This window comes from Ambystoma mexicanum, chromosome 7p, assembly GCF_040938575.1.
Source record: "Ambystoma mexicanum isolate Mex_15411 chromosome 7p, UKY_AmexF1_1, whole genome shotgun sequence".
In the NCBI taxonomy this organism is placed as follows: Eukaryota; Metazoa; Chordata; class Amphibia; order Caudata; family Ambystomatidae; genus Ambystoma; species Ambystoma mexicanum.
In genome coordinates, this window is record NC_090939.1 from 424937197 (window position 1) to 424958485 (window position 21289).

Sequence of the window (21289 nt, forward strand, 5' to 3'; positions counted from 1 at the left end):
GTTGGAATAATTGGACTTGGCCCTTTGTCATCACACACAAATGCTGGGTACGACAGAACGTGGAGCGATATGAATGAAAGATAGAGGCAAAGAGAAACAAGATAGTGTTCCCTTTGTCTACATTAACCCCTAAATCCTTCTAAATAGAATGAAAGGCCACTAGATATACAACACCCTGGTATGAGGCTATTCCTGTTATGAATGGGTGCACACTTTGCTTCATGTTCCCAGGACAGCTTCCTGTGGAATGGCTGACTCTCTTGGAGGGTGTCACAAAGGAACTAATATAGGCAATCCCCAATGCTACCATCTTCTAGAAGTACCAAGGGCTGCCTGTCTGGTGAGAATACAGAAAATACGTTCACTGCTAACCTGGGGTCACAGGGCTGACACAAGTTTGATATCAAACTGCTGTGGCTGCAATAATTATGATAAATACCATCCAAAATACCATAATTTAGCTATGGCTTATATTTAAAGGTGCATATGCGACCAAGACAGTACACTCATAATCACTGGGTTTTGTGCATGTCTTAAATGCAGCACCTGTTCTGCAGAGACGTGGCTACCTTTAAAATGGGCAATTGTGTCCTTTGAACCTGCTCTGTGCCACTGGTAAACCAGGTGCTTCAGAACAGGGTAATGATGCAGCAGCGTACAGGTAAACACAATGCTTTGGGCATGGATCTTTTGAAAGGGCAATCTGATCAGCAGATTTTCCTTTCAGAAATAGTGTTACCAACTTAATTGTATTAATACAAATAAAAATAAAAAGCAGGGCTTCTACACCATTAGCAGATGGCAATTGCTCACACTAAACTTCACAACCTAGGTTATATTTAACTAAGACTGTTAACAGAGGGCAGCAGGGGGATCATAGGTTCATAAGGATGTTAGAGTGTGATTAACAGCTTACATTATCAGGCCTACTTAAGATGGTGTGTCCTTCTTCTTAAACCGAGTGCTACTAATGTGTCATATTTGTTTGTTTGTATATGGGGTGTTGCATGTCAACTTCCATCTCTTCACTGCCCTGCTGGCCTTGTACATAGTGAAATGACATTGCTGTGAATGACCTGAAAACATGCTATAACATGACATAGCATGGCATAATACATTGCTGCAAACACACAAATACACACACACACAAAGGCCACAGGCAATGAACATTGACACCAATATGCAGAGGGACACAGACACATGCTCAGACACAAACAATATAAACAGATACACGTAGGCCCAGCTCCAGTGAAGATGAAAACAAACAACTGTTGATACCACTTCTCCATCCTGTCCTAAAGCAAATAGTTTTTAGCTTTAAACTTCGTGTTAAGCATTTTCCAGAGTAGATCATTTGGAGTTGTATTCTGCTCTGCAATACAAGCTGACATGGGGGGTATGTTTGATCATTGTTTGTTTGTTTGTTTTATTATTTATATAGCGCACCAGACCCAAGGGTATTCGGGCGCGAAGGCATCAAGAGGGTTGTTCAGCTTAGGTTACAGGTTGTAGATTAGACATGGTGGTACAGCTACGGTTACAATGCTGTAGATAAGGAATCACAGAAATATATACAGTAAGTTTACAAGAATACAGGAGTAACATATAAATAAAGCAGGTCAAATATACAAAATATACATGAGATGACATTGGGGTGAAGTTAGGCATCATGTTCTTTTAGCAGTTGAATCAGATTGGATCTGAATTGCCGGTAGGGGAGATCTTCCCTTAGAGCAGGGGGAAGGGAGTTTCAATATTGTGCTGCTTTAACAGCGAAGCTGCTCCCACCAGATTTGGTGAGTTTGAATCTGGGTACTAGTAACAGGTTGGAGTTGGCTTTTCTTAAGGGGCAAGAGGCTGTTTGTCTGGTGAATCTGTCTATAAGTTATTGCGGGGCTGCTTTGTTAAGGCATTTGTGTGTAAGGGATGCTGTTTTGAGGAGGATTTTGTCTTTAGTGAAAAGCCAGTTAGTAGATCTCCTGAGGTCTGAAATATGGGTGTTTTAGGGAAGTTTAGGGCGGCTCTAAGGGCATTATTTTGAAGAGTCTGTATTTTGGCGGTGATGTATTTGTTGCTACCTACACAGAGGGCGTTGCAGTAATCAAGTTTCGACAGGATTAGTGCTCTTGCTAGTATGACGCAGTTATTAGGAGAGAGGAAGGGCTTGGCTGCTCTGATTAACTTGCAGGTGTAGGAAGTGGCTGAGGCCATGGCACTCACTTGTTTACCAAAGGTGAGTGTGGAGTCTATATAGAAGCCGAGGGTTTTAACTACTTTGGCCACCGTAATGGTGTTGTTGTCAATTATGAAGGAATCATAGTTGGGACCTAGTTTTTTGATGTTAGAGGAGGTGCCTAGAATGAGGAGTTCAGTTTTGTCATCATTCAGGCATAGACTGTGGGAGGCCATCCATGCCTGGATGATGAGGTAGATTCTGTTCACAAACGCCAAATCCTTGTCATAATATCCCATCAACGGGATGAGGATCTGTGTATCATCTGCATAGTTAGTGTAGGTGATACGTAGATCATCTAGATCATCGAAAAGGGGCTTTGTGAAAATATTGTAAAGGGTAGGGGATACACATTATCCGTGGGGTACGCCGCATGAAATAGGTGCGGGGTCTGCAGCTGCTACAGGAGAGAAGACTTGCATTGTCCTGTTATCTAAGAAGGACTGGATCCATGTAACCGATTCATGGGAGAAGCAGGCTGCCGTGACCAGGTGATTGCAAAGTATTGCATGGTCTACCAGGTCAAATGCGGCAGAGAGGTCGAGGAGTAGTTGGAGTGAGGTTGTACCTTTATCTCTTAGTGTGTCTATTTGGGCCTTAAGGTCTAGGAGTGCAGTCTCAGTCCCATGCTGTGGTCTGAAGCCGGACTGTCGAACTCCCAGGAGATGGTAAAGTTCCAGGTGGTGCTGAATTTGTAGGTAAGCTACTTTGTCTAGGATTTTCAGTAGGAACGGCACAGTGGTTATGGGGCGGTAGTTGGTTGGGATGGAGGGGTCCAAGGTTTGCTTTTTAAGGAGGGGGAGGGCCCAGGATTGTTTCAGGTTGCTGGGTATGGTACCTGATGTGAAAGAAGCGTTTATGAGTTTAGTAATGAAGGGTGAGAGTTCACGGGCGGCGTCTTTTATGATTTGGGCTGGACATGGGTCGCCCTGGCAATTGGAGGGTTTGAGAGTGAGGATGACTTTCTCGACTTCTTTAGTGGATACTTTGCGAAAGTGGAAGGGAGGGATGTCTAGTGTAGGTGGAGAAGGAGTGGTTTTCAGAGTTGGTAGTGAGTTCGTGGTAACCTTGAAGGTTGTGCCTATGTTGACAATATTTGGGACAATTATAGATGCTTTTTTGTTGTTGATATTTGCCTGGAGCATTGTTATCTTATTGGCAAGAGCATTTTGTATGCCTGTGCACCAGTCCTTATCCTTGAGGCAGGAGTCGGGAGCTTGGATCAGGGATTCTACTTCCTTTAGGATGGCAAACAATTCTTTAGTGTTGGATTTGGCTTCGGTGATACGGGTATTGTAGGAGGTTTGTTTTGCAAGGATGATTTTTTTTTGTAGAGGGTAGCTAGTTTCTTCAGATTATTTTTATTGATGTCTGAAGGGTCTGATCTCCAAATTTGTTCACTGAGGCGTTTCTTTTGTCTGATGTTTTTCAATAGGGGTGTGAACCAGGTATTTAGGTGTTGGCGGGGTTTGCTCTTCCTAATTTTCAGTGGTGCGATAGCGTCCAGAGAGGCAAGCATCACTTCATTGTACTTTTCTACCATAGAGGCTGGGTCGGACTGATCTGAGATGGAGTTTAAGGTAGGGAGAATGAGGGGGATAAGATTTTCAGGGGTGATGTTTTTTTATTTCTGGTCGGTGCGGTAGGAGCTAGGATACTATTGTTCATGGGTGTGGTGGTTTCTAGGGTGAAAGATAGCAAGTGGTGGTCGGACCATAGCTGAGGCATTGTAGAAGTAATAGTGATTGGGCAGTTATGTTCGGCAATCCAATCGAGGGTCCTGCCTTTGATGTGTGTAGGATCTATGATCTTTTGGGTGAATCCTAATTCCACAAGCGTACTGTTAATTTGTAGGGCATTGGGGTCACGTGAGTCATTGAATCCAAGGTTGAAGTCACCTAGGATGAGGGAGTTTTTTTGGTTGTTAGATAATAGGTTCATGAGGTCTTCCTCGAAAGAACCTATGGGGCCTGGTGGGTGGTATATCAGGTGGATAGTGATAGTTTTATTGTTGGCAATGGTAGGTTTAGCAGTGAGGGCTTCACAGGAGTTGGTGTTATGGGGTTAGGAGAGTCTTAGGGCTAGATTGTTTTTGACAATTATAGCAAGGCCGCCACCTCTAGACGTGGTGCGATTCATGCGTATAAGGGTGTATTTATCAGGGATGGCTAGCATAATAGCTGGTCCTGCTGCAGGGTGAAGCCAGGATTCTGTAATGGCCAGGAGATCTAAGTTCTCATTTTGGATTATGTCAGCTATTTCAGTTGCATGGGCTACCCTAGAATGGGCGTTTATTAAGGCGCTTTTTATTCCAGGTAGGGTGGGTGGGGCAGAGGGCGGCTGGCCTTTGTGGTGGCATTTTGGGGGGGAGGTGGGTACTCTAAAGATTTGACTGTTGAGTTGTAGTCGGTGTTGCCCTATGTTGTATGTGTGTGGTGGAGTGTTGGTGGTATGGGTGGTTGGAAGTGGGTTGGGCCTTAGATAGAGGGTCATAAATTCTTGGGAGTCTGGCGCGTAGTTTTATGTTTCGCTGTTGGAGGCTGCAGGGTTTAGTGGGCATGTTGGCTTGCTCCTGGGGTATACTACCATGAGGTAGTTGGTTCTGTTGCTGGGATAAATTCAAGTTGTGAAGGGTGGTCAAATAGAGGATGGTTCTGAGTAGAACTGTGTAGAAAAGTGGCAGATACATAGTAAGCTAGTTAGTGTGGGTGGCTTGGAGTGCTGGCAACCTAAATGCAATTTTACTAAAACAGGCATGGATAGGTGGTCTGGTAGCTAGCGGACAAATACTGGCAACCTAAATGCAATTTTACTGAAACAGGCATGGATAGGTGGGCTGGTAGCTAGCGCAATGGCTAAGCATATGCAACACAGGCTGAGTGTGGGCAACGCAATGGCACAGTGGCTAGGCATAGGCAACAATGGCTAGGTGGAGGCAGCAATGGCTAGGCATGTGCAACAATGGCTAGGTAGAGGTAGCAATGGCTAGGCATATACAACACAAAGGCTAGGTGTGTGCAACACAATGGCACAGTGGCTAGGCATAGGCAGCAATGGCTAGGTAAAGGTAGCAATGGCTAGGCATATACAACACAAAGGGTAGGTGTGTGCAACACAATGACACAGTGGCTAGGCATAGGCAGCAATGGCTAGGTAAAGGTAGCAATGGCTAGGCATATAGCAGTTTTCAAATACAGTATACTTGCAAGCAGCATTTCAGTAAAGTGAATTGCAGGTAAAGCTGGGGGGTTCCTGGTTGGGTGTTACGAATCTATGCTAATAAGGTGGGTAGCGGAGAGTCTCACCATATTAGCAGCACTCCTGGAAGAGATGAATAGTCAGAGGCACTACCGACGACCCAAGACCTGGAGCAGCCCACAGCGCGGCACGCTCGGTCAGCTCAGTCAGGTGCCTTATTTCGTGTGCCTTCGTCGGTGGGCTGGTGCTAGCCTACCGGCGCTGTGGATTGGCTGGTTGAGGAGACTAGCAGCCAATCCTGGAGCTTCCAAGCTCAATGGCACCAGTGGGGAGGGTGCAGGAGGCTGGGGCGGCCAGGATGGAGTGTGCTGGGTCCTCGTGGCAGGCAATAGCGGTAGCCACTCGTTTTTGGCAAAAAACACAAAATGCCACGTTTCGTTCAAAGATGCTGTGATGGAAGTATTGCTAGTCGGCTAGGGATAAGGAAGCTGGTCAGGCGGTTGCGGGATGCAATTTTGGCCGCGAAATTGCTTTTGGCTCTATAATGAGCCTTACCTTAACACCCGGCAGGGTGAAGGGGCTGATGGAGCTGCTCCTGCAGCTGGGAGAGCTGGTAGAGCTCCAGCTCTGAAGCGAAGAGAATTGAAAAGCAACAGTGGCTTCCATAATGTATTGTATAGAACTAACATGTCTTGAGTAAAACTAACAGTCACTGGCTCCAATATGATGCCTTACAAGAAAGCTGTCTATACAGATGTATCACTGTACTCTTCCAAATTCATAGCTACAATGCAAATGAATATGAGTTTTTAACAGGTCCAACAAATGTGCTGGTATGCTTACCATTACTTAGATGACTAGCAAAATCTGCACCAATACTCCACATAAAGTTTCGGTAGGATCCCCCCATGATATGCCAAGATGAGGCTTTAATGCCCAACAAACACTGCCATCATGTGGGAGGTAATTTCAGTGTATAATAAGGTAGCAAAGTTCCCAAGTATCATGTTTTCTCAAAATTGCCGAAAAAACAGTGACTCATATGGCCATACTATTTGAAAATGCACCCTCTCCATGATGCAGGATCAAAGTGATGAGCTGTTCCAGCTATGATGCAGTCCTTAAAAGATAATACAACTTGCACTGATGACTTGTGGGTAAATATGGAGCTGAAAATGTTCCCCAAAAGTAATCAGAAAACATGTTTTGGTATAGAAGGGTGCACCTCTCATGTACGAATATGACCTATGCACCTGAGAGACATTTTTCAAAAACGTGAAAGAGAACCCCAAAAACTACCACATGTAAAAGTTCTGTAGCCCAAGCATTGGGAGTGGGATTAATAGCCAAACAACTTAACCTGGGACCCAGAACACTTATTTTGCATCGCAATGTTTTAGCATGTTCCTATAATGTGGATGAATTGTGCAGAGAAAATACACCTGCAATTTAATTCTTTCTCTTCACTGGTAAAGTCAGATAAATAATGTCAAGAGAAAAATAATACATTCACAAATGAGGAAAGGAAACGCCATTTGAAGTGTCATTACTTTGAATAACCCTGCATTCTATTCAACTTGAGACTGTGTTGATTACAGTAAAACCTGGTTTGGCTGTGAGTGTTAAGCCCTCACCAAAGAAATGTGTCGCTAGAGTCAGCTCATGGGTTATTGTTTTGTGCAAGTTAACACAATTTACCAGGCTCTGATCATGAGACAGTGTTTACCCCAAGTGAAAATCATATTTGCAGTTTTCCTTTGGCAGTATTATGGAAAAGAGCTTGTTTGCAATGTAACACAGAGGACCTTGTGTACCCAAAGTTGACATTTTCTTTAGATATGTTTAAGCCAAAGATGAACCAAAGTTTCATATTTTGTAAAGTTACCAGAGATTTTAATATTTTTATTTTTAAATAACTTTATTGTGGAAGTTCTCAGGAACCTAACACCAATTGCACGTTATAGATGAGAACAATGCCTTTAAGCACCACATTGGAATTGTGTTCAATGATGAAAATCATTAAAAAAAAAGTGAAAATGTATTGCTATAAATATACATCCGAGTGTAATAAGGTCATGAATCATCTGTTCTGATATGGAGATTGTAATGGGCTTTAGTTAATAAACATTCACGTCGTATGTTATATTGCATCAACAGAAACCCTCTCCAGAACATTAGGAGTGAGAATGTCCGTCCTTTTCAAGATACAAGGATGGGAAGCCCGACTCTGATTGTCACAAAATAAGGAGTGAATGGCCTACACCACAGTCACAAGATTAGGAGATGAGATTTGATTAAAAATACCTTGCACATAGATAGACATGAGAGCTGGGGGGAGAACAGACATCCGAAGACTGCTGGTTTTCCATAGAGGCTGCAGAAGGATGTCCCTACTCAGAAAGAGATGAGCAGAATAGAGCAGCTAAAATGGAACTTGCTGGTGGAGTAATTTCAAACTTAAAACTCCATCCCGAAACACTTTCCCTGATCTCTATATACCCACAAGTGTGCATTGCAAATTTAAGTACACATTTTATTATCTTCTATGTTTCAATCTGATTTACAAACATAAGAGGCCCCATTTAAAATGTAAGTGCTAAGCCATAATAGAACTCCAGATTGTCCTATGCAATTGTCTATGATGGCTGCCTGGGAGTAAGGGTGGCCTAGGAACAGCAGAGGCATAGTAACCGTGTAAGATAAACTAGCACTCTGTTTGCTATTTGAAAGTACATCTGACATTTCAAGTGCATTTTTGTAATGTATGTCGATGCAAAGAAAAGTGGTGTAATTTTGTGATATTTAATGCAATTTAGCTCTGCAAAATTAAGTGCCTTTAAAAATAGAATCTGTGTGTTCTTCCAGCATAGTCAGGAGTTGGGCCATTGAGCTATTATGAAGACACACCGTCTGACAGGGATTCATTTATAATTAAAGCTGGTAAGAGACTTAGGGCCTCATTACACGGATGGCGGTAGGGATTTACCGGTACCGGTAAAATACTGGTACTGGTTAATCCCTACTGCCTTACTACGAGGTCCCTTTGCGGGTTGGGGGATTTAACGCCTGCTTTTTGCCGCTAAGGGACCTCGGAGCTAATTACGGCACCGCAAAATTGCGGTGCCGTAATTAGCGCCTTCCCCATTCCCATAGAGCCCAATGGGGCAGAAATGGGAATGGGGAAGGGCAATGGCGGAAGGGGGATTTACCGCCCCTCCAACCTTGGAATGGGGCGGTAAATCCCCTTTCCGCCAAGGCGGTGCCGGTATTTTACCGGCATGAGTCATGGCGCTAATAGCGCCATGGCTCACCGCCTACCGTGTAATGAGGCCCTTAGTCAATGGGGGTGCGAGTTAGCTTAGAGAACTCATTCCATTATTAGAAAATCATGCAACATGTAAAACCATACAATTCCTTTCCTGAAATGCACAGTAGGTTATATGTGTGAAGTAAACGTGCAAGGGTGCTCTACCTGGATCAGGAGAGTGGAGGTTTTGCACTTCCACGTGGCACCCTCACTCTCCCCTCGACATGCAACATCTTTACTACGACCTCGATTAACATCAAGATGGCCGCCGGGGAAAGCACCACTTTTTTCTGCCTTCCGAGTGCCTGGCCAGGAGCACCTTTAAGCTTCCAGCCTTCTGATTGGCCAAGCCCTGCCCAAATGGGAGTGCGGCCCAAGCTGGGAGGCAAAGCTGTCCCCTTCTCTAAGGCCCTGCTCGAAGGCTGCATGTCCTGTCTTTCCCTGAATCAGGACTGAGGAGGTTGTGACCTTCCACCCTGGCACCCTCACTTTGCACTTAATATGCAACATCTTTACTATGACCTTGATTAATATCATGATGGCCGCCGGGGAAAGCAACAACGTTGCCTTCTGAGTGCCGGGCCGGGAGCACCTTGCAGCTTCCAGCCTTCTGACTAACCCAACCCTGCCCAAATGGGAGTGTGGCCCAAGTCAGGAGGTGAAGCCGGCCCCTGCTCTAAGGCCCAGCTCAAAGGCTGCATGCCCTGTCTTTCCCTGTCTCACCGGGATGCCGTGCACTAGTTTGACACTTCTTTCCGCAGCTACCTGACTCTGACTTAGCCTGCAGCACTGGCTAAAACTGATTGGCTGGGTACCATCCCAAGTTATTCACCAATGTACACTAACTCGTTGTCGTCTCACTCCTCCCACCCTGATCCTCACCTATGACTTTTTGCTTCTTGCTGACACTTCCCCTTCCTCCAATTACACTCTAACGCGATTATCAGTTATGCAGATCCGTTTGCATCACTGTGCAGCTGCAAGTCCCTCAAACCGCTGCTGCTAAAGTGATTGTGTGAGAGGAGACCAGAATTGCCTAATCACACCCTACCCTTTACGTTGAAATATAAGTCTCAACCTGCTATCTTATCTAATTGTTTTACCCTCCCTGTTTCGATAGACGTTGTTTTGCTTTTGAAAATGTTTAACCTTACTCACCATTTCATTTGTTTATGTGCTTAAGCAACTATTGGTATTGTGATCCTTACACTGTTCTATCTATGCTGTCCCTACAAAGCCTGCTTAACTATCTCATCCCATACTATGTTTGTCCCAGCGGTTGCCCACCCCCTTTAGCCACCCACTTATATGAAGAGGCAGCTAACTGTCTGTGCCCCCCACCCATATCTTCATGGTCGCCTGTGTCATGTTGAGTGCCCTCCACCTCCTCATGGTCACCTGAGCTGTTTTGTGGCCCCCCCACCCCCATGGTTGACTGTGCTGTTGTGATTGCCCCTCACCCCACCATAGTTGCCTTTGTTGTGGTGACTGCCCTCCACCCCCATATTTACCTGTGTTGTTGTGAGTGCCCACCACGCCCCCATGATCACCTGTATTATGGTGTGTGCCCACCATCCCCCCACTGTCACCTGTGTTGTGGTGACTGACCCCCCGCCCCCCCCGGTCACCTGTATTATGGCATGTGCCCCCCTATTGCTGCCGTATGCTTCTGCTGCCCTGCTACATGGGGTTGGGCAACATGTGTGTGCCGCCTAAACTGCCTCTGCATTTGTATGCTGCCGCCGCCCTGCAACATAGGGCTGGGCAACATGTTTTGTACCATCTAAATTGACTCTGCATCTGTATACTGCTGCCACCCTGCAACATGGGGTTAGGCAGCATGTATATTTTGTATATTTTTGCAAGCACCTGTGTAACTAAGTATGCCACCCTGTAAGAAGTGGTTAGGCAACATGGATGTTTCTGCCAGCACTTATGTAACTAATTAAGCATTCTGTAACAGTGCTGCAATGCCCAAGGGCTGTTGCGTGCTTTATAAATGCAAATAAATAAATATTGTACCTTGTACCAGAGAATATTACATCTCTAGCCCAAAACCTTTTGATTGATATTTGCACACATATGTAGATTGAAACCTTCGCACAAGATAAAGAAGCCCCTGCACCACATTCAAATACATTGCTGTAAACCTTATAATAGTCCTGTGATTCTGTAAATGGCTGGTGTCAGTCGGGAATGTTAAAAAAAGCATTTTGATGCATTTGAGAATGTGACGTAATTAATGTGTAGCACAGTTTAGCATTGGGAGGGACATTTATTGACACTTAATAGAAGTTCATGTAGAATGCCTAGTATTCTTTAGTGCTTAACCTATACTTTAAAAAAAAAAACATTTTATTTTTACAGTTGATAAATCAACTTTCAATATAAAATACAGAATAAAAATACTAAATTAAAACATTACAGATCAATTCAATTCCGCCTTGACAAAATGACAACATAGATTAAAACTTAAAAAAGAAAGAAGAACCATAATCCACGCCTTGGCCAGCGATTAAAAATCGACCATTAACTCATGAACAATCAAGAACAATCCTTAATGACCCTAACTAACAAAAATTCAACTCTCTATTTACAATACAACCTCCAGAAAGATAACGGAAAGAGAGAGAAGTGAGAAGGAAAACTAAATTAGAAATTCCTTATCTCCTTCTTTGCCCTTATAAGTCAGGAATTTATTCTCATTTTTTCAGCAGCCGACTCTTTTTGCTGAAAGCAAAGTTGCTTATCGACCATGTTCAAAACACCAAAAACATTGAATCAGTTGTTGTCATTAGTTAAGTTCAAGGCCAATAGATAGTTGACTATAGCAATTCTGACTTTGGTCAGTCTGGTATTATATAAATACCACCACAGTGATTCCTTCGACAATAGTGTGTAATCTTCGAAATGAGGTCTAAAGTACACAGTTCTTTTCTCGATTAGAGAGGGGCAGATGACTATTAGGTGACACATTGTTTCCCTCACTCCAGTAATTTTACAAAATCTACAATAACTCATCTTTTCAGGGATTAGTTTCCATTTTGCTAATACATCCCTCGTGTGCCAGATGTTAAACCTAAATCTCAAGAACATGTCTCTATGTCTTGCACCCGGGAATTTCATTACATTTGATTCAGCTGTTCTTAACTTTTTTATCTCCACCTTATACACATTTCCATGTTTACTATTTATGCATTGGTCATAGGTGTTACACCAATCCCATAATAGATTTTTTGTCTTTGCCTTCACTGGATTAGTGATCAACATATTATCAGACACATCAGATTTTATCAAACATTCTTGAACCTTTCGCCTCCACAATGCCATTGCATGGTGCTCAGTCGTTAGAATAAATGTTGACAATATGTACATGATTGAGTTTTCTGCTATTGAGATAAGACATTTGCGATATATGCAGCAGAGTTTCCACATATACATTGTGTAGAGAGATGTCAACCCGAGCTCATATCGAATTAGATATATTGACACCGATTTAGGAAACTTCAATAGCGCTTTCCAATAAGTACCCTCTAACACAGACCAAAACCTATCTTCTCTCCAGGATCTCGTTTCAGCACCATAGATTACTGTAGGTACTGCTTTCTGGCAGTAAAACATGATAATAGGTTTCCATGAAAACATTCCATATTTATGATTCAACAAAGTAGCCTAGGAATTGGCTGTTTTCATTTTTTGTCTGATTTCCTTGTAATAAGGTGTGTCCGCCACCAAAAACCTACATTGAGGCCTAGGTATTTATATTCCTTGACATCTTCTAACCGCTGATCGTGCAAAAACCAGGAGAGATGAGCGGTCTTCTCTTGTGCTTATTTTCAATCATCATAGTCTTTGACTTTGCCAAGTTTATACTTAATTCATTTTGTTTGACAAACGTTCCTACTACTTCCAACAGCCTCTGTAACCCCCTGGCTGTTTTTGATAGCAGAACCAAATCATCTGCATAAAACAACCAGGGGATCACACTTGCAGCCAGCCGTGGAGAGTCCGCCACCACAGTCTTAAAATCCTCAGCTATGTTTGCAATATAGAAATTGAACAAGGATGAAGCCATTCGCCACCCCTGCTTCAACCCTCTAAAGGTAAGAATGCTGCGAGTTAGGGTACCATCAAGTGAAATTCTCACTTGAATCGAGGTATTTGTGTGAAACTCCTGAATCCAATGTTTCACATGTTCTGGACACCTCCTGAGTTCTAACTTCCTAAATAACCAGGGCCTAGACACAGAGTCAAAGGCGGTTTCAAAATCTATGAACGCCATGTATAAGTTTTGATTCATCTGGATTTCGTGTTTTTTGATGGCATGAAGGACCTGTAGATTAACTGCTGTTCCTAGCCCGGGGTGAAAGCCCGTCTGAAATGGATCATTAATTCCAGATTTGATGGTCCACTGGTTAAATTCTTCCAACACAGAACGGGCAAACACTTTCCCAGGTGCATCCAATAATGCCACCAGCATATATTTTCTGGGGTTCGTTCTATCCCCTTTTTTATAAACAGGGATTATTATCCATTTCTGCCAAGAGGCTGTTAGTTTGTTTGTATATATTACTTGATCAAATATTACATGCAGAATGGAAGCCCATGCTTCCGGATGGTCTTTTAGCATGGAATTTGAAAGCCCATCAGGGCCAATTGCTCTTGAAGAGCTCAATTTCTTTATATAGTATAATATATCTTTTTCCATGATTTTTAATTGTACTAATCCCTTAGGAACCTGGCCTGGTAAATGTTTTGCCCAAACACTACTCACATATAGAGATGAATAATACTCTGTCCAAACTTCCTCCGGCACAGCATTGACTTTGCTAATCGATTGAACAGGAACATATACACTTTTTATCAAACCCCAAATCAAAGCAGAGTTTTTAGTTGTCAGTGAATATAGCATGATTTTTGCATCGTGAGAAATCATATGGGCTTGATGTTGTTTTAGCCAATTTTTGTATGAGTTCTTCAATTTAATAGTTGCTGCTTTACGTAGTACAGGGTCCCATGTCGTAATTCTACATATCTCCTTCCTGAGTTGCGTTTTTCTTAAGGACACCTCATTATCACTCACATGTCTATGAGTTTTATGATCATTCTGCCCCCCATTAACACTTTTGTTTTTGAATAAATGCAATGCCGGAAGATAGTTCCCCTCTTGATATAGTAGGTTTGGCTCCAACATTTCTTTTGGGTATGAGATGATTTTCAGTAAGACTGATAACATAGGCGGAGTCCATCTGAAACGATTGCCCTTCGCAGAAACTGCTACGGAGTTGGGATATGATTCCCTGACTTTCCCCACCATGTCAACATTCCATTGCCAGTTCATTGCCAAAATGCTGAGATCACTCTGTTTAAGCTCTGACACTTTGAGCTCAGTCAGCATACTGAACATGTTGTTATTGACAAAGATGTAATCAATTAGAGACATTGACTTGCCTCTTCGCCAATTATGCTTAGTGGGAATGTCTTCAGATATTGCACCATTTACCATATTTAGACCTCTTTCACTCATTAGCAAGTTCCATTGCCTAGCAGTTGCCGATAGTTTGCCTCTGTCACTCTTCAAACAGTTCATATTCAAATCACCCGCCACAATAGTGTGGTTTATCGTGACATCTCTCGCTATTAATTCTAAACCGTCCCCCATATCCTTTAAAAAGGTACTATCTTTAATATCCAAATGATTCCAGTATATATACACACAGGCTATGTTTTTCTTGCCATAAGTAATTTTTACAACTTGAATATGCTTGTTTGGGGAGTGCCACGGCATCAACTTCCATCCATTTCCAGTCTTAAGTACCACCAAAAGACCCCCCTTAGGTCTACCACAATTTTTACTAGTCGCTAGTATCAATTCCAATTGATGATTTTCCCAGACTGGCACAGATTCCAACCATACTTCTTGGAGCATTAATAAATCATATTGTTCCAATTGTACCCAAGAAGAGGAGGACAAATGCGCATTACCTCTCGTATTCCAAGATGCTGCCCTTACAATTTGGTTTTCTGTGATGTTATTTAGCTATCATCTCCTCTGCATTACATCATTAGCTGCAAAGGTCACTACTCGTGATTTTTTGACAGGCATATTGGAATACGAGACTGAAACTGGGTTTTGGTTCCAAGGTTTACCTTCAGGCATGCTGAATGATTTCGATTGAGTTAGTTCAATTCTCTGCGTATTTTCAGCCAAATTTAGCAGCGTGAACCCCATCTGATAGATTTCCATTCTTTCCTGACAAATCGCATCCTTTACCATATTAGACGTCATCCAGATCTTAACCATTCTTCTATCATATTCATGAATGAATTCAATTTGAGCTATATCAGATGACTTCACACTTTGTAGCCGTGGAACATTTCCCAGAATGTTTAGAACTGATGATTTATTTAGATCGTACACCCCAAACTCCCCCCCTGCACTGCATTATCAAACTTACATGGGTCAAGTCATTACGATGACCATGTCTGCCGTTCATTCTCTCATTCTTTTCACTGTATCTCCCATTAAAAGTTCTGTTAATGCCGGGAGTGTTCTGGGCACAGGGGATCTGAGGTAACCTCACTTCAACTTGCCAGCCGGAACCCCCCCTATTCAATTCCACATGACTCGACGGAGCCTTCAAGGGCACATTCATTCTCCCCTCTTTCAACCACTTTGGGGGGTTTTCATCCATGTGTTTAGGGGTCATTACCGGTTGTATCAAATATTGCTGCAGTGATTTTTGAATTTCTTCTCTGTGCTCTTCTAATGTCAGATATTTCTCTTGACTAAGCAGTGAAAGTCGTCCGACTTCTGAAGATTGTTGAACCTCACCAGTTCTAACCTCGATTCTTTTAACCCCCTCCTGTTCCCCTTTCTTTTTGACAATTTCTGGCATCAAATTATCCAACGGGGCATATTTTAGTTCAGATTGAGAGGTATCCAATTTTTCCATCGCAACCTGAGTGTGTTGCATTGAAAGGCCCTTTATTTTAGCTATTGCCACATATTTTCTCACAATTGCCGCACTTTTATCCTGTATTCGTTTATCAGGCAAGGTTATAACTTTATAAATTGCCTGGAGTTTTTGCTTTTCTGCAGCTTCGTTATTTTCTGATTCTTTTCTTTCTTTTGTGTTAATGATTTAGACCTATGGGCAGTTTTTTTTAGAGAATATGTTATAAACTGGAGTTTCTGATGTGACCACCTTATGCTCTGGAACATTGATATTTACCTTATTTTGTTCTTTTTGATCACTTATCTCTAGAATTTCCTCACCTTTTTCTTGATGCATCACACAACCATTTGTTTGTTCTTTACATTTTTTCTTTTTTGGTTTTGTAACTATTGCCTTCACCTCATTGGCTTGCTCTTCTTTATCAGAATGCATTATCGCTCGCAAAGCCTCTACTATTTGAGTTTGTATGATTTCATTTTGTTTATTGTCCCCTTGTATTGGCGGCACATTCCTTACTTCCCGTTGATCATTTATCAATCTTGATTCAACCAATACTTTCAATAAAAAGTTTTGATCTCTAAGACAAGAGTCTAAAGATTCATATATTTTGGCCAGTGTAAAAAGGGCAGTATTCATTGCCTGCAAAGTAATTTCTGTCCCTAATGGTGCAGCTTGCCCTCCACCTTCGTTTATATCCATTTCTTTAGACCTGCCTTGTCGTGGTGTAGGATGTGTAAAAGAAATTGAAAGTACTGAGGACTCATGTTGTGAGTCAGGAAACATCACTGAGGATTGCGATAAGTGATCTCCTTCATCCAGTTCGCCTGATTGCATATTCTGAATATTCATGTTCGAGTCAAGAGGCCCATTAGCCTCCTCTACACACATATCCCCACATCCATTCTGTAATTCCTCAATCTCGACGGTCTCTCCTTTCGTCCCTTTAAAACCATCTTGAGGGCAGGCAGTTACCGGTATATGAATCTGGACAGTGGTTATTTCATTTAATGCAGGAGATATGGCCGGCCCTGATTTTGCCGCACGACAAATTCACCCAAAAGGTCCTTCTGAGAGAAGGCCATCATCAGGGAATCAGAGGGGGAGCATAAATCTATTGCAGTATTTACCTCACCCTCCACCTTATCAGTTAGATTTTGAACTTCCTGCCAGCCATTAGATACCACTTTTGTTGAAACACTTAAAGACGGGCATTCTTGATAGAATTTCCAAATATCCGGCATATTGGATATCAATCTGGAACATGATACGTTCCTGCGTGGAGCGCTCCGGATGCTATTAGCACGTTTGGGAGTAACCAGTACAGTGTAAAAATCATCATTTCTAGCGCCTTTTGGTGGCATGCCTGTGCATAAAATAAACATTTACTCAACTTAGTGGAGGAATTCACAACACTTCATTAGGATGAAACACGGCTAGCCACTTACACAATGAATTTGTACACAAAACAAGTCAACACTTGTAATGAAGCCTCACCTCTCGCCACTCACCCGCTCTAGCAGCTAAAACAACCCTTTTGAAATCCCTAACACATGCACGCACACGAAAGCGCGGGTGCTACTCGTTAATATAGAGTTGTTGGGAGAAGGCTAACTGGGGGAGGCACAGCCAAATAGTCACATGTCAACTGTTAGACACAACGGGAAGCTAAGTCTTCACAATAAATTCGAAGTACAGGGTATAGTAAACGCTTACTTACTCATATCAACCTGCTAAACTTCAAAGAAAACATACATTTTCAATTGAGTCAACCCAGCCTCACCAGCGAACAGCCAACAGTACTTTCTGTACTCCTTGGGTGCGCGCGCAGGGTGCGCAGGAGGCAGAGTATGTGACTATTCCTGGAGAGCGGGTTAAGGACGTCACATGCTCAAAGGATCAGGATTCTACAGTGAGAAAAAAAAAAGGACTTTAATATACACTGCCAAAAAGGGGCGGTTCTACAGACTACACAAACTACACAGCCTACACAGCCTACACAATACATGCACGAACCTACAAACAAAGTGCTTGTGTTAGCACAGCAGTTTTCAAAAAAGTTTGTTTGTATTTACTTTCTTAAAGGACCAGCAGGCTTTTAGTCCAAAAGCGGTGCAGCATTCAAAAACGTCCTCCTGTCACTTTTCAAACGTGGAGAGCAGAGAGCAGAGATTCCAAACAGCCAACAGTACTTTCTGTACTTCCTTGGGTGCGCAACCTATACTTAGAATGGTTGTTCAAATGAATACCTGTGTGTGAAATATAATGAGATTCATGCCGGCAGGTAAAATCTATTTTGTTGTCCAGATGTTTATGAGTATATAACTTTGCAGTGACTTCCCTAGCATAAAGTCTTCTCAAATAAAGGCACCCATAATATCATCTCTCCTGAAAAAAAAGAATCTGCATCCACAGTCCCGAATGGTTATTGACTGGTGGCTGGACTGGTTATCTAATACGCTGAAACAAGTGGCTTCATCTGAACTACAGTCAGTTGTGAAATCTAACGCTCTACTCAAATGCTTCTAATCTGGGTTTTGTCCAAGATATGACACTGACATGGCCTTACTCTCTGAATGCAAGGAAACTCTCCAGCAAGAGGATGAAGGGTGCATTACCTAGTTGGTAATGTTCAACCTCTCAGCCGCTTCTGATAGAGTAAATCGCAACATTTTAATCCAATTTCTGTAGCAATGTGCTCATATATCCACCCAACCAGCAACAGTGTTTCAATATTTTGATTTGAAGAACACAGCAAGTGAAACTGGGCCCATTTATGTCCCTGATTCTTCCTGTATAATGCTGGTTTCCTCAAGGAACTCTATTGTTCCCCTGACGTTTTAATATGTATGTCAAATCATTTTATGACTTTTTACTAAAGGCCATCTACAATATCATGCTTATGCAGAAGATACCCAAGTATCTCAAAAAGTATATGGCCATAATACTAATACCTACAAACTGAATGAATTCCTTGATGAAGTTGAAATTTGGATGTTGGAAAATGCCCATCAATTAAATTTAAAAAAGACTGAAATCATCTTGTGGGACCAATATACAAATGTGCAGATTCTTTTTTTATTAAGTATATTTGGTTTATGTAAACTTGTACACTATTAGTTTTTATACATATTTATGAATACAACATTTAACATGTACACATAATACAAATATATCCCACAATTCAAAAAGTATAATTCATTATTAATCTTTTATAAAGCACTTAATACCAGAAGTTAACACTTTCTAAGTGTAGGACAGGGATTCAAACTTTTCAAGACAAACACGCTGCTCCTGAGCTAGCTTCCCAGCCCATAACCTATGTTCACCAAAACGTACAAAATAATAAAAGCCCAGATGTATGTTTGTCCAATGCAGTCATGCATAGTAGAGAGAGCCCGCTTCACCTGTTGTCACCAATAGATGGAGCTGTTTTCTTAGGAAATTAGCTGTTGCCTTAGGAAATATACAAGGCCAGATGTATGTTTGTCTGATGCAGTCAGTCATGAGCAGTATACACTGAGAACTTTGCCTGTTGTCACCACTAGAGGGAGCTGTCACCTTAGGAAATATAGATTGGTCCTACTGTGTGAATGAAAACTCTATCTTCTGTATCACAATAATAACGTATGTTTGTCCGATGCAGTCATGCACACTAGAGACTGCCCACTTTGCCTGTTGTCACCGCTGGAGGGAGCTGTTGCCGTAGGATATATAGTGGTCCTACTGTGTTAATGAAAACCTAAAAAATATTTTGTTTTCTATTAACATGAATTGCAATGAATGACAATAAAATATACCACATAACATATTAACACCCTTCGAAATGTCTCTCCTTCAGCACATTGGCACGTGTACAAAGTCTTTCACACTAGATGATAAGTATCTTGATTAGTATGTATTGTGGCTAATATCATTAGTATCTGATCTATATTCATAATATGATTCCATAAAATACTAGTGTTCACATTCGCACAATCTCCCACAAAGATTTCGACCACTTTTAATCTGAATATACTTGTTTTGTGGCAATGCAAAATCAAGGGTTGCCACGTTCCCAGTAATCCCACTTTTTTACGTACACAGTACCCTCTTAGTTCTCTTGGTATACTCCTATGAGGTACCATCACCTCAGGAGAACATAAGCATTAAATCGGAGACACATGCATATTGCTCTCAATTTCTTGTCTGGCAACTTTGCAAGCTATTTCGGGATTGTATTGTGCTTTCTATATATGTTTCTATATTCCCTAAACAACTTATGTTTTCATTTTGTTTCATCCAATCATAAATACAAAGTTTCCATTTCACCTTTCCAAAATTCTCTACTAATTGTTCCTCTGAGCACGTTATTTCCTCCAAAATCATCTATGGGAACTCTGTAACAAATTCCATAAGAATGGCTAAACTAACTTTCCTTAAAATATTATGCAAAAGCCGAAAGAGTGTTCCCTTTTTTCAACATTACCAAAGAATAAAGTGATTGAATCCCAGTTCAATGCAAATAGAGGAAATGGGACACACAAGGGTAAATTCAAATATTTCTTTCACACTTGACCGACCATAGATTCAAATATTTCTCTTCTATCCTCTCTACGACATCCAGGGCATAGATAACTGCTGGTATGATTTTGGCCTTTCAAAAGTTCAAAAGTAGAATTAAAACAGAAGACCAGTATTTAGCTTTTATTGTTCTCATTTGTGCCACTACAGGGAATAGGTTCCATCAGAGGCTTGAGGAAACTGACTTTACATTAGGTTTACTAGAGACATTGAAGCCCAAGTACATTAAATGAGGGGCTAATCATAATACTCTTCCATGACATATAACAATTATAAGATCACTTTTTTTATAACCATTAATTATCATTATAGCAGTTTGTTTAACATTGATCGGAAAATGATTTCCCTTTATGTAGTTACTCAATTGGTTCAGCACTCTCTGCAAACCCACCTGCATGCAATCTATCAACACAATCGGCTGCATTACGTGTTTGGTGGTGTGTCCAAAAATGGCGGTAAAACAGTGGTCACAGAGTAACCTCTGCATCGCCACTGCGTTACTGCACCACCAAACTATAGGTTTGGAGGTAGGGCAGAGAAAAAACCTCTAGCAGCACGTTGTAGGTAATTCCTCTGCTTACCACCAAAAACCTGCCAAATCAGTGAAATTACCAATGGGGTTCTTTGGACTCCAATGAATGAATGGGGATCAACACCACCTACCACCACTTGTAATCCGGCAGTAATTCAATCAGACAAAATGGCGGTAACTGTAAATCCATTTGGTGGTATTTCATTGGAGGTACCTACTTACTACCACCAAACTTGCAAAGGCAGCACATAGATCAACATATGTCGCATACAGAGGAGAGTATCCTTTCAATATTGGCTGGGAGAATAGTACATTTAGAATGAAACATTGAAGTGATGTCCCTACATTTTCCAGAAAACTGGTTGGAAAATGCACAATTTGTTTTTCTGACCCCCTTCTCCAAATCTGCTAGGAAGAGCAATGCACAAACCTTGCTGGTGGAATCCAGGAGAGGATAATTATCAAACATGGCTGAGTATCAAATGGAACATGTTTAAAAA